Source organism: Arvicola amphibius, chromosome 15 (assembly GCF_903992535.2).
Source record: "Arvicola amphibius chromosome 15, mArvAmp1.2, whole genome shotgun sequence".
Classification (NCBI taxonomy): domain Eukaryota; kingdom Metazoa; phylum Chordata; class Mammalia; order Rodentia; family Cricetidae; genus Arvicola; species Arvicola amphibius.
The window spans coordinates 13,393,019-13,410,185 of NC_052061.1; the positions used below are offsets into that span (position 1 = coordinate 13,393,019).

The 17,167-nt window shown below is 41.1% G+C and overlaps 1 protein-coding gene across 7 annotated transcripts in view; it reads right to left on the reverse strand.

Annotated features, from left to right (window-relative positions):
* Phkb (phosphorylase kinase regulatory subunit beta) overlaps nt 1–17,167 on the reverse strand; it is a 175,867-nt gene that overhangs the window by 53,847 nt on the left and 104,853 nt on the right. The gene's annotated exons all lie outside the window — the stretch shown is intronic.

The following is a 17,167-nucleotide window of genomic DNA, read 5'->3' on the forward strand; positions in this document are numbered from 1 at the left end:
ACCGTAAGTTTCTGTGGGATGGCAGACAAGAAACAGTGGAATACTTCTATTAGCAGTAAACATCATAAAATCAATAGGAGAATTCCCAGAACCATCATGAAAATGACATTACAGGCAGACTGTCATATGATTTAAGTAAATGAAGAAGAGAAATATGACTTAACACGCCAACAAAATCAAACACACCTTACAAGGTTATAAACTGATACTTGGTAAGACCTTGCAAATGACTGTTTCTCAAAACAACGAGAAAAGTTAATAATTCAGAGTCTCATCAAGATTTCAAATAACAAATAAAGCCATTAAGCCAATGAGACCTATTAATGACTTTGTTTCCAGGACAAAAGATGTTTATGGATTTCTTAGTAAACAGTAAGGCAAAACATACACTCCAATACAGATGTCACAATGAAGCCCTTCCAGCCCCCACTGATGAGCTGCTACTTCTTTCTGAATCACAGGTGGGTTAGGGTGACATTGTTGCCACTTGTCTGTGTTCAGAGTTAAAGCAGCCATTATACCTTGAATCACCATGAGTACCTAGTTAGGCTCATTAGATAACAGGGCAGAAAACCAGCATAGCACAGAGTTCTGATGCACAGTCATCTCCCAGATGCGGCTGGGCTCTGCATCGCCAACACTACCCCCAGCCCACTCCACACACAGGGGTAGTCCCATCACAACTCCACGCCTTCCACTGTCAGAGTCGGAACCATCTTTCCCATTTTTAAAAACCAACTGCTTTCTAAAGACTGCAAATTTGCTCTGACAACTTCCTTATCAGAAGGCAATTAGTACCTTCTGAGTGGTATTTTCTCGAATAATAGAGTATTTTCAACGTCTAAAGTTCTCCTCTCTCCCCTTCCCCTCTGGTCACCCCTGCGTAACCCCCACTCTCCCTTTCCCATCATGCCTCCACTTCCTCACTTGACCAAGCGCGTATTAACGCACAAGGCTCCACGTTAGACCGTATTTCAGCTAAATCTAGCTGCGTCCCTCCTTGAGGAGCTCAGTCCACTGGGAGACGCAGAGAACTGCAAGCTGTGACGTATGTCTATGATAACATAAAATCTTTCGTCGCAGTTTATTATGGTAGAGCTACCTTGTTAGGAAAACCATCTCCAGGGCATATTACATTACACAGACAGACCACACTTTACTTAAGGAATGCTTACTTTAGTAGACACTTGGGTGGTTTCTAATTTTTTTTTTGTTTGTTTTGCTTCTGCAGAAGATTTGTCGTTACTTCAGAGAACTGTCTTTCGGGGAGAACAAAGCGCTTCGCATATCTGACAGAGAAAACACTCACTGAAAGGGCTCCGCTGTTTTTACACCCACCATGGGACAGCTGACCCTCTCGGATGAGTGAAAAATCTATGTCACCCTGGATCCACCATTCTAAGACATGTAGATCGGCCATTATCATATAGATGGCTAGTTCCTCCCTAAAGAAGTTCAACATATCTCAAAAAAGTATAGTCATCTTTTATGATAATATGAATGTCTCCCTCCTTTGCTCTTTAAATGCAGATGCTGAAATTTTAACCCTGAAGCAGGACTCTAACCCAGAAGGAGGCCCACACTAGATAGCGAGCGTGCCAGTTCAGGGATGTGAGACCTGCAGCTTCCAGCACCCTGAGAAGATGTCGTTTAAAAGCTGCCTGGTTCGTAGTGTTCAGCTTCGGGAGCTGAGCAGACGGAGACACTTTTCATCTTTCTCTTCTCGAACGTGAACATAACCCTTCTGCGCCTTGCCTGTGCAAGTCTCCCTCTGCTCTGCCTGCAGGGATGCATGACCCACATACTGAGGTCCTTGGGAATGTGTGAGCACTCATTCCATTCTGTCCATTCTCAGTCTCTCTGAAGCTTCAAATTATTATCTATGAGCAGGTCTTTCTGTGATCTCTAGTATTCAACTTGCTTTCTAGTTCCAGTTCCCGCAGCTTACTTGTTTTAGGGACATTTTCCTCTAGGTTCTTTCTAAAGTGAGTTTTAAAACTTGACTCTTCATTAACCCGGCCCTCATTCCAAACAGGTTTTTATTACAACCATTTAATTGGTCACTGTCTCTCAGTGCCTCCGAGTCATCTTTGATACTCTACCCTTTAAGTCCAATTTCTACAGCAGTTTTCTGAAGTGAAAAATGACATCAGCTAATATAAGTATTGTATTATATTATATTAGACACCACTTTGTGTATAAGAGCCATTTAAGTGCTTAACAAACTATTCCTACCTTAAAGATGAGAAAAAGAAGCCCAAAAGCCTTAGCCAGCTTACATCCAAGAGCACAAAGCTAGCGACAATCAAAACTAGAATCCAGAGTCCAGCAGTCTGGGCCAGAATCTGGCCCTAACCATTCACTTGCTACAGGACCACAGAGAGGGCAGATTTGGAGACTGAAGAAATCAGTCTCATAGGATCCCATCTTCCCACCTTCAGTCGTGACTGGTCATCTAACAGGAACCTTATACTCACCCTGACGAAAACAGATGTATTAATTTCCAACAAAGGATTCTTTATTTATATGAAGCTCACATTATGAATTCTTGCTCTGTTAAAAAAAAGTTAATTCTTTTTGCCGTCTTTTCAATAATAACTAAAAAAAAAAAAAGATCAGCTCACATGAAGTATCAAGAAGTTATACTAAATTACTCATCGAAATGCCTCTATTAGATATGTTATTACAATGGCTCCATTTACTGATGAGAAAACTCAGGCATGGAGAGTTTTAAGAACCTTATGGGCTTGGGATATAGTTCAGAGGCAGAGTACTTGTGAATGCATGAGGTCCCTGTGTGTGTGATCCCAGCACCACAAAACCAACAACATTTATATAACAAAATTAAATTTAGCAAGTGGCAAGGCTGGGATAAAAACCAGTCTAGCCTATTTCTTATACGATTAGAGTGTGCTGTGCGCCTCTCTAATGTGTTGCTCTGCCTGTCCCCTCCCCCCACACCCTAAACACGTTTCAGCCCTCCGTCTGCACTGTCACTAGAATCCTACTCAAAAACGCAAGGATCCTGGACGTGGTCAACTAACTGGTCTATCTGTCCACTCAGTGCCTCCCTCCTACAGACAGGGATTTAAAAAGTATAAATCCATCATTCATAATTGGCTTCCCACCCCATCCCTACACGCATGCCATCCAAACTCTCCAATGGTTTCCTGTCATCTGTAGGTCAAGAACCAAGCTGCTTTAAGGGCCTTCCTGCTCTAGCTCCCGCCCACTTCATTCTCTCTCTTCTTTCCCACCCTGCTGTATGGACACTGGGTTCTCTCTGCCCCATCACAGGGCTTTTGCAGTGGCTGCTCTTACTTGGACTGCTTTTCCAACAGATTGTTAAATGGATGACTTTTTACCACATGGGTCCAACCATAATCCCTCCCTCTTAGGGTCTTCTCTTTCCTCTACACCTAACCTGCTTTGCCCCAGAATCTCCAGCTTCTCTCTCTATTCTACTACCTTTCAGGCTACCTAAAGGTTCTGTCAGCTCCAGAATTTGTGTTACATAGTTCATTGTTATTCAATCAGCAGAAAGTAACTCCGTGAGAGCAGGGACTCCAAGCTACCTTGTGTTTACTTTTCTGCCCCAGTGTTATTACCGTTTGATAAATGAGACCTCAGGAGAGCCTCTCAACTCAGTGTTCATCTGTAATTAGGTCTACCACACACGGAGAGGTTCAAAGTAAAACTGACGTCATGTAAAATATTCACAACCCTTGGTTTACTACAGAAATCATATTTATACTATTGTTTTTCATGTGATTCCTGAAGTCACTTTTAGCTCAATCTGTGTTTGCTTACTCAGCTATTCACCAGAAACAGTAAAAGTCTACTTCAGAATCGGGGATATAGCCAATCGGTAGAGCACCTGCCCAGCACACACATGATTCTAGACCCAATCTCAATTTCCAGTGAAAAAAAAAACCAGAAAAAACTAAAACAAAATATATATTGCATGTAATTATGATGACTACATTCACATTTCACACTGGAATCCAAGACCACTAACTCTACCGCTTTTTTTTTTTTTTTTTTGGCCCGAAAACTCAAATCAGACCAAATCAAACCCAATTAGAAGTCCAGGTTTAATGGATGCCAATGCTTTACCAACACCACCCTGGAAAACCCGGAGAGGGAAAGGAGAGACCCTGTATTGGTTCTCTGAGGAGTAGTTTAAATAGCCCGTGGGAGTGGTCTTGAGCCTCCCTGGGGATGGGTCACCCTTGGCGGGCTTTCTCAAAGGTGGAGTTTGGATTGAGGCAACTCCCAGGGGAGGAAGCTTGAAATGGAGCTTTCCACCCAACATTCCAAAGTGGATGCCAGGAGCTGGGGTGAAGCCCCCAACCAAACACTCCAGACTCTTTGGATAAAGGGGTGTCAGGGAGTTGAGGTGACGCTTCCAACCAAACAATCTGGAGTCACCCTGACAGCTCCCCTGGTGTTTTCCTTCAAGCAGGCTTCTGTCAGTCTTCTGGACTGCAGGGTCAAGTTACTGTCCTCATGTCATTGATTTGCACAAAGGAGGTAACCAATTGTTGAACAAATGAAGAGAAGAACGATGGGTAAGAGAAAGGATAGCCCTATGCTGTGTTTAGGACATGGATTCTCTACTCCACCCAGTGTCTCATTAGAACACTGCTCTCCTCTCTGTGTACATTAGAATGCTTCACAGAAAACACGGTTCGCTCTTGCCCATCTCAAGCTACTGCCTGCTGTCCTTCATGTTAGGATGCAATTCTCTTCTCTGTCTATTCACATCCTCTTCCAAGGATTTAGTCTACTCTAACTACGACTCCAAAACATCAAAGTGCTCATGCTTCTTCCATCTCTGCTAGCAAGAGCAGGTTCCCACAACAATACTGAGCACTCATCACAGACTACTTTAGGCCATTTTTTGGAAGACCTATCCGCTTATGGAATGCTTATGAGTCTATATAATGATAGACTGTTAGAAGGACCCTTTTTTTTAAAACACAGGAATGGACATAATACCTTGCTATTCATTTAAGAACTTGGAAGAAAAACATGTTTAGCATTCCTGATTGCAATATATGGATCCTAAACACGCACAGCAAATGTTTGCAAATATGGGGCTGGAGAGATGGCTCAGAAGTTAAGAGCACTGGCTGCTCTTCCAGAGGTCCTGAGTTTAATTCCCAGCACCCACATGGTAGATCACAACCATATCTAGTGGGATCTAACGCCTTCTTCTGGCATAAAGCTGTACATGCAGATAGAACACTTATACATAAATTAAAAAATAAATCTTTAAAAAGTGTAAGTCTGGCAGTGGTGGCGCATGTCTTTAATCCCAGCACTCAGGAGGCAGAGACAGGCAGATCTCTGTAAATTCAAGGCCAGCCTAGTCTACAAGAGCTAGTTCCAGGACAGGCCCCAAAGCTACAGAGAAACCCTGTCACAAAAAGGGGGGGGGGAGTTGTAAATTAAACAGAATTATTTTTTTTTTTTTTTTTTTTTTTTTTTTTTTTTTTTTTTTGGTTTTTCGAGACAGGGTTTCTCTGTGGCTTTGGAGCCTGTCCTGGAACTAGCTCTTGTAGACCAGGCTGGCCTCGAACTCAGAGATCCGCCTGCCTCTGCCTCCCGAGTGCTGGGATTAAAGGCGTGCGCCACCACCGCCCGGCTAACAGAATTATTTTTAACAATAGGAAATAATTGTAACTAGATGTATATATGTAAAGAAATGTAACATTTCTATAAATAATCATGATAATTAATGTTAACACATAGTTGAAAATATTCATTAAAAATTTTCATATCTATAAATAAAACCAGGCTGCATCCTGTTTTTAACATTTCCCACCTTGATAACAAACACATTTAACATTAATTTATAATATTAACCATTTTTAAGTAGACAGAAGAACATTTATGGAATGCCTTGCCCATCAGCTGGGTACTACTTAGATTAAAATTGCAACTCATCTTGCTTAAAATTTGAGATGATAATTAAAACATTGCACGTACGTCTGTCTAGATTCAAGTTTTTAAATTACTCACATCAGGCCAAAGTAGTAGCAGAGAAGATCTGCACCTGGGGACTATAAATAAACAGTATAAAAAAGTTCCAAGGGTGTTCAGAGAAGCCGCAATGCGGGTGTGTCCCCAGACTTTTCTCTCTCCTGTTCTTTCATTTATCTAATGCGCTTCAGAAGACAATTCACCCGTAAGAAACAAAAACTTTAAATTACACAAAGTTTTCTGAAAATGTCTAATAATTGCATCTTTGCTCACCTACTTCATCATCATCTCATAAACAGAGACCTGCAATGATTATTTATTTATAGCTCACACTAGAGTTAGCCCATGCTATAAAGCAGGTGGAATGTATATAAACATAGAGTACTTCTAGTGATTTTTTTTCCACTTAATGATTATATTTGTTTTCACATGTTAGTACAGAGAAAACAGAACATGTCTTCATATTCATTTCGTTTAGCAATCCATTTTATAGTTGATTAACACTATCTCACATTTTTAACCACTTAGAGAAGACAACCTACTGCACTGAAATCGCAGGAAATAGTTGTGCTTACATAGCAGAACCATTCAACATCAGGTGTTAATCTTGCTTTTAAGAGTTGAACACTCAACCTAACTCATTCAAGGCATTGCCTACCACTGGTTTATGTGAGTCACGAGAAAACTATTACGAGAAGCGATTAGTAGGCCCAACTTTGAAGAGGAAATGTGGCTCCTTTTTTTAAAGATGATGGCATAGAAAGATACACAGATGTTCAGTGGCAATTTATTCACAGAAAGTGCAGCTTTCTGATAAGATGCATCTCGTTATTTCTCTGCTTATTTTTGTCTTGTGTTTTTAGAATGTTCATGTTGAGAATGCTAGTGTTTCATGCCACGTGTTATTCAGCACTCTGTTGCACATTCTCATGACAATGCTTTAAAAATTAGGAAACTGGCACTGAGAGAGAGGCTATAGAATTCCCCCAAAGTCACAAATCTCATTGGTAGAAGGGGACTTGGCTGAAGCTATATCAAGGGCTAAAGTCAACATGGCATTTTGTCATAGTATATATTTTACAGACTACGTGCTGCGGCTACTGTATTTTATACTAACCAGAGTTCTCCAGAGATTCAGAACTCACACATGCACATTCACGTGGAGAGGGGCAAAGTAAGGGACAGAGGTGGGGAAAGAGAATCATTGTAAGAAGGTAGCTTGCATAGTACGAAATGGAACAGATTCCAAAGGGTACAGGATTGGCGGTACGTTCTTGTACTGGATGGTTTTTCAACAACTTGACACAAGCTACGGTGATTTGGAAAAAGACTCTCAATTAAGAAAATGTCTCTATAAGATCGGCATATAGTCAAATCTGCCAGGCATTTTCTTGCTTAATGATATGGGAGGGCCCAGGTCACTACTGATGGTGCCAATCCTGAGGATGTGGTCCTGGGTTGTATAAGAAAGCAGAGCAATCATGAGAAGCAATCCAGTAAGCAGCACTCTCCCACGGCCTCTGCACCAGTTTACTGCCTCTAGGTTCTTGCTCTGACATCAATGATGGACTAAGATGTGGAAGTATGAGTAAATGCTTTCCCTCCCAAGTTGCTTTTAGTCATAATGCTTATCATAGCATAGAAACCCTTACAGAGATAGCCGAACTCAGGAGGCAGTATCTACAGTTCGAGTCTGAACCTGAAGGGATGGGGTAGCCCCAATCCAAAGGCTGAAGGCTCAATACCTAGGAAAAGCCCAAAGGCAAGAAAATAGCCAATGTCCCAGGGAGTTTCACTAGGAGGACCCTCCCCTTATGTAGAAGGTTGGACTTATTCTATTGAGGTCTTCAACAGTTGAGGGTGGTCAAGCTACAACAGGGGACACAACCATGTTTACTTCTTGTTTGGACTGAAATATTAATGCCACTCAGAAACACCTCATAAAAAATGAGAATTGTCCAAATCCTGAGCAGTCTGAGGTCTAGTCATACTGACCCATAAAATTAACCATTACGTGCTTACAGGGAAGTGTAACATTGGTGGAGATAGGCGGAATGGGGTCAAGTCCCACCAACAGCCACTTGAGATAATTTTAAAGATAACCTGAAGAACTGCCTGTAAAACACACATTGTTTTTCAAATATGCTTTGGGAGAATATAATTTTTTAGTGCTTATCAATTAAATAAAAAACCAGAGCCAGGTGGTGGTAGTACACACCTTTAATCCCAGCGCTCGGCAGGCAGAGGCAGGTGGATCTCTGTGAGTTCGAGGCCAGCCTGGTCTACAAGATCTAGTTTCAGAACAGGCTCCAAAGCTACAGAGAGACCCTTTCTCAAAAAACAAAACAAAACAAACAATAAAAAAACAGTTCTATTAAATAATCTACATAGTATGGAAAACTCACAATTCTTTCTTCAACACTGCCCTGAGCTTTGATATAATTCGCTTCATTTTTAATATGTCCTATGCTGCATAAAATAATCTTCTGTGGCTGGCCTTTTACTGAAATAAAGACAAGTGAGGAGAGAGAGGAAGAATACAAGCAAGTCAACGCAGAAATCCAAGGCCAGTTTTGTCTCCAGGGCACAGCATTTGCAGTACCCTGTCCTCCGCACTGGGGGATTACAGACACCCACTTCTGCTCATTAGCCCTCTGCAGTAGGTCTTGCCAGCATTAGACATTTGTCATTACGTGCAGTTTTCAGCCAAACCTTATTAGCTGAAGAAACCTAGCAGACACTTTGTCCATCTCAATTCCAAAGCGAATGCTACACCACAGTGTTGTTTCCCTGGAGCTAAGGAACAGGCCACACAGTGAAGAGGCACGCTCAGCTTATGATGAAGGCTATCTGACATTCCCAGGAAAGCCAAGGCAACAACTGGAATGCCCAATAGGAACAAGAGGAAAGTCAAATAGGAGTATCAGAAATAACAGCGTCAAGCATAATTAAAAGGCTAAAACTGGCTAAAGATTAGAACTAGCCAGGGAGAAAGAGCCTGAAGGGCCCATCTATTTATTTATTAGATTAGTGATTATCTACAATTTCATTTAAAAGTAGAAAGTGAATTTTAAAAAGTATCTGTGGATCTCAGCTGCAGTTTCAGTGTCTGAAAGAACAGAGCAGGCAGGCCAAGCTTGCTGACGCTTCTTCCAGGGCCACAAATACCTTACAGGAAAATACCAGCAACCTTGACACAGAAAACTGATTTTTAAAACAGTTTTTACCTCTTTCAAAAGCACTTTCTGTCACTTGATGGTTCTACATACTTATCTTAAATGACAGAACTAAAGGTCTTGCCTCCGTCCCGGAAACAACAACAAAGCAGCCACACGGGCCAGGCTGGAGAGCCCAACCCATGCTATTCACAGCTGTGATTACATGGAAGGGAAGAGCAAATATTGAGAAACCAATAGGACAACTACAGGAAAGACCAACCCCAGGAAACATCTGTGAATGGGGATGGGAGGGGGAAGCAGTTGGAAGTGCCAGTTCAAATACAGCAGACAGGCTTGTTCTGGGTATTCTCCTCTGCGTGCTTACACTGACTGCCTCAGTTCTCTGGCATCTGAGTTAAAACTGTTGGGTTTTCTTGTAACGAAGTGGAAGAGGTGAAGGAATTCTGTGCAAGGGTGAAATAGGAAAAGCGTTTGGGGAACATTTTGTTTTCGGGGGAAGACACTCAAACACAGCTGCAGAATCAGGTAAATCTGGAAACTTAAAAAACGCTAGAAATCTGAAGAAAAGAATATCTAGACAAGGATGGTGACACACATGTCAAATCCCAGCACTTGGGAGACAGAAGCAGGGGCTCTCTGTGAGTTTGAGTCCAGCCTGTTTACAGAGTGAGTTTCAGAACAGCCACGACTACATAGAGAACCCTGCCACTACTCTCTCTCTCTCTCTCTCTCTCTCTCTCTCTCTCTCTCTCTCTCTCTCTCTCTCCCGACGTATGGAACAGGTTAAAGATGGAGGGAAGAGCCAATGAGGTACTTACTGCCAAATGATGACCTCAGTTGGACCCACAGAAAACCTTTTGGAGCAAGGAATGTGAACCTAGTCCTACAAATTATACTCCAAATTTCACATGAGCACCATGGTACATGTGCCCTCTTGCAAGAAATGAATGCAGCTTAAAAAGCTTTAAAGTTGGATGGAAGAAGGGCAAGCTAATTCCTGGTGAAGGGGCTTTCCCAGCCTTCGGAGAACTGAAAGAACCCTGCAGAAAGAACCCTGCAGACATACTAGAGGCAGAGGCAGGACCTCAGTGCACACTAGGACTTAGTGGTCCTCTTTGACTTTATTTTACAAACCTTACTGAGAACTTAAAGGTCAACCTTTCACTTTTAATAATTTTAACTTAAGAAGTATAAAGAAGAGTTCATGTTGTGCAACATGTAATTCATATTCTTGTGGGGACTTTATAGTCTTTCAGTCCCCAACACACAACATGATGAGAAGAGTCACGACCAGCATCCATTGTCCCTTTACAAACTCATCTTTACACATAATCACAGACTCCCACAATGAAAGATCTTTGTAAACAAGACTGGGAAATATGACAGCCAAAACCAATATAAATAAAATATAAATATTTGCTGAAAATTCATGAAGATTCATGAAATCATAGGAAAATCATATGAACTGTATGAATATGCAGCCTTCTAGGTTCCAAACAATTTCCAAACAATATTATTAAGCATTAAATTTGGGCATTTATAATTCAATATTTATGAGCAGATATGCAAAGATAGTGCAATCTGACAAAGGACAATAAACAAGCCATATCTGAGCCAAATCAAAACGATCAATAAGCAGAGCTAATATTTTAGTGTAACTAAAACCATAGTTTAAAAATCTGCCTAAATTAAAACAATGGCTCACATATGTATGAGTATAATCTTAATCACACAGAGATTTAAGAAAACTGACAGGTAAAATAATAAACAAAGTTTAACATTCCCTACAAGAATAATGTTCTCCACTTCATGAGGGTGGACTTCCTCATTATTACTGCAATACTTTATCAAGTCAAAGCTTCACGCGTCATTTGCAAGACACCAACAACATGTAATCCAAAAATATTATCAACTTATCAACTTATAGGAAGTAACGGGCAGAGAGCTAAAAGCAAACAGGACACTTTCCAGTTCTGAAGATCACAAAGACACCCAGAAAGTACGTTGGTTTTATAGTCTGTGAGTTGACAGTGAGTATTTACTCCCCCGCTATACAGACACTGTATTACTGGTGTGAGGAAGCAGCCATGCAAACCATGCCGTTTAGGAGGTTTATCACAGGGGGAATGCGGGGGACGAGAATGCAGGACAGTGATGTCAAATTCACATTTCCCACACGGCCCAGAAGGCCCCACATTAGCACACCTGGAGTCCAGCCCCGTGCCTGCTACCTTGTGACCTGAGAGACGTCATGTCTCTCTCAATCCCCATGCCAATTTCAAGACTTACAAACTAAAGGCTCTACCCAAGGCCTTAACAGTCTCTAACGCCTATACTGTGATATAGGCAATGAGCCTAAGACTCTGTACATGATTTTGAATTTTCTTAATGAAAGTAGAAAAATAATCCCCCTTCTGTTACAGAGATGAGCAGCTTAATGGCTTATGATTATGATGCAGGCACTTAAAAAGAAAAAAAGAAAAACGAAGCCAAAACCCCATCTCCAATTCTAGGTCTGCAACAATACTTGTAGGGAAGTTTACTGAGGGAGGCTTTCATTTGTATAAAACTATCGATGTAAATTGTTTTATCATCTCTTTCCTTGTTTTCAGGAGCTATATAGTATAAAATGTTCTATTTAGGAATAGAGAAGTATTGAGTAAATAGAAATCATCTGATGAAATCAATAGTTTTTACATGCTACAGCAACATATTTATTTGTTTGTTTGTTTGTTTTCACAACAATAAGTATCAGACCGTGGTTGGTTCCTATTAGAACCAACTTGTAGCATAGAAATGGTCAACAGTTATCTGGTAAGGGACACCTGATATGATGGTTAATCTTCATGCTAACTTGGCCTGATTTGGAATCACCCAGGAGACACACCCCTGACCATGCTGCAGGTGTTTCCAGGGAGGGCTAACTAGGGAGAGAAGATCCAGCCTGAGTGTGCATAGTACCATCAGGTGAGAGGAGTCCAAGACAAAATAAGAACAAAAGGGAAGAAAACTGAAATTAGTCTTCATAAATGAACGAAATGTGAAGAGACACCTGACATGTCGCCACAGCTAGGACAGTCTTGCTGCCACACCTCCCTCTTCAATGCATAGCACCCTCAAACTGTGAGCCAAGATGGACTGCTTCTTCCTTCAGCTGCTTTTGTCTGCTACTTGGCCACATAAACACAAAAAGAAACTGGTGCGCTTGCTATAGAGTAACACGGGAGCATTACACAGACATCTAAAGTACTTTATAAAAATAATGACTAGTAATTGAGTATCAAATATATGTTAATGATTAGAAAATGACTATCCAATAAAGATATAACCACAAAATAACGTTTACATATATCTACATATTTGTAAATAACATTTTCTCTCAGACTTATCAATATTTTCCTTATCTCTTAAATATGCAATTTGAAATAAAAGTGCATCACACATTTTCTTAAGTGTCCATACATTGTCATTTGTGACGCCGTAGTCAGGAGTTACCATTTCTATATAACAGACAAGCAAAGGCTTAGAGACATTAAATTGTTTAAGGACATAGTTGAAAACGGAAGAGATAGGCTAGGCTTATATGATACAAATACCACACTGCATCACTTCTGCAAGTGTGTGCGTGCACACACACACACACATACACACACGCTCAGTGCTTAATCTTCAGAAAGATACTTCATAGAGAATTTACGGTATTTTTCGAGACAAGATTGAAGTCAGTTTGAATATATTAAGTGATTGACTCCAAAAGGAAAAAAAAAAAACATTTTCTATGACACACACACAGACACACAGACACACACACAGTGCTTAATCTTCAGGAAGATACTTCATAGAGAATTTACGGCATTTTTTGAGACAAGAGTGTAGTCAGTTTGAATATATAAGTGATTAACTCCAAAAGGAAAAAAAAATGAAGAAAGAAACCATTTCCTTTGGTGTCATTTAACCAAGAAGGATTCCAGATTTGTGTTCTCAACTTCACCCTCCCTGGGTCTTCTATCCTCTGTCTGTTGTGTGATCCTGAATCTGTGCCTGCCTGAAGGCTGTCTTGTGAAGTGCTGTGTCTGTGTGTCTGTGTATGACTGTGTTCCTAACAAAGGGCTTCCCTCTGTGTGTGTGTATGTGTGTGTCTAACAAAGATATTCCCTGTGTGTGTTTAACGAAGGGCTTCTGTGTGTGTGTGTGTGTGTGTGTGTGTGTGTGTGTGTGCACGCAACAAAGGACTTCGCCCTGTCTTTATGAATAGCACAGAAAGCATCATGTTGGGGGAAGAATGTGATATTTTACATTAGTTTTATAAGGGATAAAGTCACTGACTCCAAAGGACCCAGAAAACAAACAGTATTCCAAACATCATTGTTTATCAAGCAGTATCCAAATGTGTTCGACATTATCCATTTATGATAGATATTCATTCACTTTGGAAGGTTGCTTTCAACTTCTGTGTTTGCTGCTTTCAGCAAATGATCCACATTCATCACCATGGACCCGCAGCACGGGAGAGCTCATAACTTAAGATAATGACTGTGCATGAGCTTAGGCTGTAAAAACTGATGACAAGGGAAATCCAAGGCAAGTAAGGCTGATTGTTACATTGTTCTAAAAGTAAGTTACACGAAAGGGTTGAGGCCTTTAATCCCAGCACTCCAGAGGCAGAGGCAGGTGGATCTCTGTGAGTTTGAGGCCAGCCTGGTCTACAAGAGCTAGTTCCAGGATAGGTTTCAAAGCTACAGAGAAACCCTGTCTCAAAAAACCAAAAATAAATAAATAAGGAAAGAAAGAAAGAAAGAAAGAAAGAAAGAAAGAAAGAAAGAAAGAAAGAAAGAAAGAAAAGAATTACATGGCAAAAATAAAGGAGGGTAGAGGAAAGTTCCAGGTAAAGCTAATAAATATATTCATAAGTGTATAGGCCAAAAAACTGTGAACCAATTTCACTTTGTGTAAAGATGAAAGAGTTTTAGCGTGCTCCGAGTTGCTGACAACAAGTGTGGCTACTTACGCTGACCTAAGTTGTGGCTACTTGGTGTTTTGAACATTTGGTCCAAACAGGTAGTTCCACTCCACCCTGACCAAAGGTCAACGAATTCTATCATACTTCTGTTCCTTCTTTTGAATTAGGAGGTTTGACCTAGGAAGTGGCTACTTTCAGGACACTTGGTCTAGGGTGAGCTCACTGCATAAACAATAAAACGCTCTTCTCAAAAATTAAGGACTTGATGTCTCAAGTACCGAAGCAAGTAACTGTTCTAGTTGTCCTTTATGTCATGTTAAAACAGTCTTTTACTCCCCCGCTCCCACATTGTATTGGGGTATAAAAATGTATAAAAAATTAAATGCAGACAGATTTCAGTATTCACTGGAACTCCCTCTCAGTACTATCCTATGTTTCTGGTTTATTATTTTCACTCGCGTCTTTATTCCCTTTATTTTTTTATCCCCATGCCCTACCCTAGTAGGAGGTAGGTGTCCTTGTCGAAGCCAGTCTCCAACACATGAGGACACTCACTGCTGTTGAGTAAGGCATCAGAAATGGTCATTAAGACAGTACCAGTGTAACGGTAAAAATAAAACCCTGTGGTTCCCCTGAGGGGCAGCAGCAGGTGCCAGGCAGGGAGCCACATGGTGGGTGAGAGACCTTGGCAGGTCAGTCTGTCCCACAAGGAGCTGAGTCAGGTGAGAGACAGAGACAGATAGGCACGCCATGCGGAGGGAGGTTGGATATTTATTTAGTTGGTTAAGGAAGGGAAGGGGAAAGAGGAGAGGGAGGGAGAATGGGGACCAGGAGAAAGGCAGAAAGAGACAGAGAGAGACAGAGACAGAGAGAGAGAGGAGGGGGGAGAGGAGAAGGAGAGAGAAGGGAGAGAGGCACAAGCTGCCTCTTGGTGGGGAGAGACCAAAAAGGAAGGGGAGAGCTCAGACTGGAAGCGGAAGGAAGAGGGGGGTGGGGCTTGTCTCTTAAAGGGACAGGACAGACCATTACAGCCAGGCCTACTACTCACTGTGTATCTTTACTTTTGACCATACATCATACTTTCTTAGTTGGATCTGTTTCCCCTTTTATATTTCATCCATGACTAAAAGAAATCATCTTACACATGAAATATTTTATTATATATCATGCTTATTACCGAGACTTAATTTTAATAAGTTCAGCAGGTTAATTAGAGTGATGTTATTAAAAGCTCTCTTTAAACATGCAACTCAACTTTCTTAGTTCTTAACTTTTTGATCAAGGTACTTAGTTTTTTAATAGGCTCTGATACAAATAGTGTTGATAAGAGAGTCATATTTCCTTTGAGAGTAGAGAGAATTACCTAAGGCTAACCCCTGCATGGCTGTGGCATAGCCAGCCTGGGTTTTCAGAAACACTGTGGATGCCTTGACTATTTTAGTCTATTTTATTATGGTAATCATAATAATTTCTATGCTCTATTAAACTTTACTCTCACACATACAGGTAAATAAATTTAGATTTTTGGTCCCACAGGAACACTTTATATTTTTTTTTTTTTGCCAAGCTAATTGAGTTAGCTTGTTTTGTTTCTTTGAAGAAGAAATTATGTCTAAAGCTGGTTAATTATTTGAGGTCATATTGATGAATCAACCCAAAGAGAAGTGGAAATGCTCCCAAATCATCCATGATCAATAAACCTTTAAAAACTGAATAGACTTGTCAAAGAACCTAAAAGGAAAAACAGCTGTAAATAATGTGGGAGAAGTGTTATATAATGTACATACTAAATTATGAGACCAGATAGTCTTTTTAAAAAATGGTTATTCATGTACATTGGTGTTTTGTCTGCATGCATTTCTGTATGAGGGTGTCAGGTACACTGGAACTAGAGCTACAGAGAGTTGTGAGCTGCCATGTGGGTGCTAAGAACTGAACCCAGGTCCTCAGGAAGAACGGCCAATGCTCTTAACTGCTGAGCCATCTCTCCAGCCCCATAACCTTTTGTTTGTTGTTTGTTTGTTTGTTTTTGCGGGGCAGCAAACTCAGCTTTCTGCACAGATGGCCTTTTGGCCATGTAACTGCTCCTTAACACTCAACAAAAATTACTCAGAGTTTACTGAAAACCTAGACCACAGAAGACAGTACTAGAAGTCAAATCTTACCAAACAATTCTAGATTTGAAGGTGACACCCACGAGGCTGGCCATGAGCGCAGACCCACCACCGAGAGTGGAAACTGCAAGAGCACTCTGCAGGGCCACAGGGGAGAAGTGGGAATGGCACCGAGACAGTGCCCAGCTCCACAGGGAGCTAGTCGGCTATGCAGCAGGGCATTTCCTCCACAGCATTAAACACACAGGCTTGTACTGCCCCCAGGCCAGCTAGAAGCTACAGCAAAGAGCACTCTTCATGTTCCCGCATTCGCCAAGGGCAGAGGGATGTGGGTCTGGATTGCTTCCTAGCAGACACTTGGCTCATGAACAAGGCTAGCCAGGAAAAACCTCCCAATTATGTTCTCCACTTCTTATAGGGGAGGAGACTACTTAATGTCTGAGAATAATCGGCACATTTATTGTACTATAAACAATCAGCTAATGAATCACTCCAGGCACATAGCAAAATAACTACCAGAAAGAAACGGAAACTCCACATTAATGAAAAGTACAAAATTATCCTGGAAATTATGCTTAGTGAAATGATCAAGAAACAGAAGAATGATTATTGTGTGATTCTGCCTACATTATTTGCCTATCATAGACAAATTCAGAGACAGAAAGTATAACAGGGCTTACAAGGTGGAGGGAGGGGGAGCTGTCATTGAATGAGTTCTTGTTAGAGACGAAGATGATTAAAAAGTTTTTAAGGGCGGTGGTGGCGCACGCCTTTAATCCCAGCACTCGGGAGGCAGAGGCAGGCAGATCTCTGTGAGTTCGAGACCAGCCTGGTCTACAAGAGCTAGTTCCAGGACAGGCTCTAAAGCTACAGAGAAACCCTGTCTCGAAAAACCAAAAAAAAAAAAAAAAAAAAAAAAAAAAAAA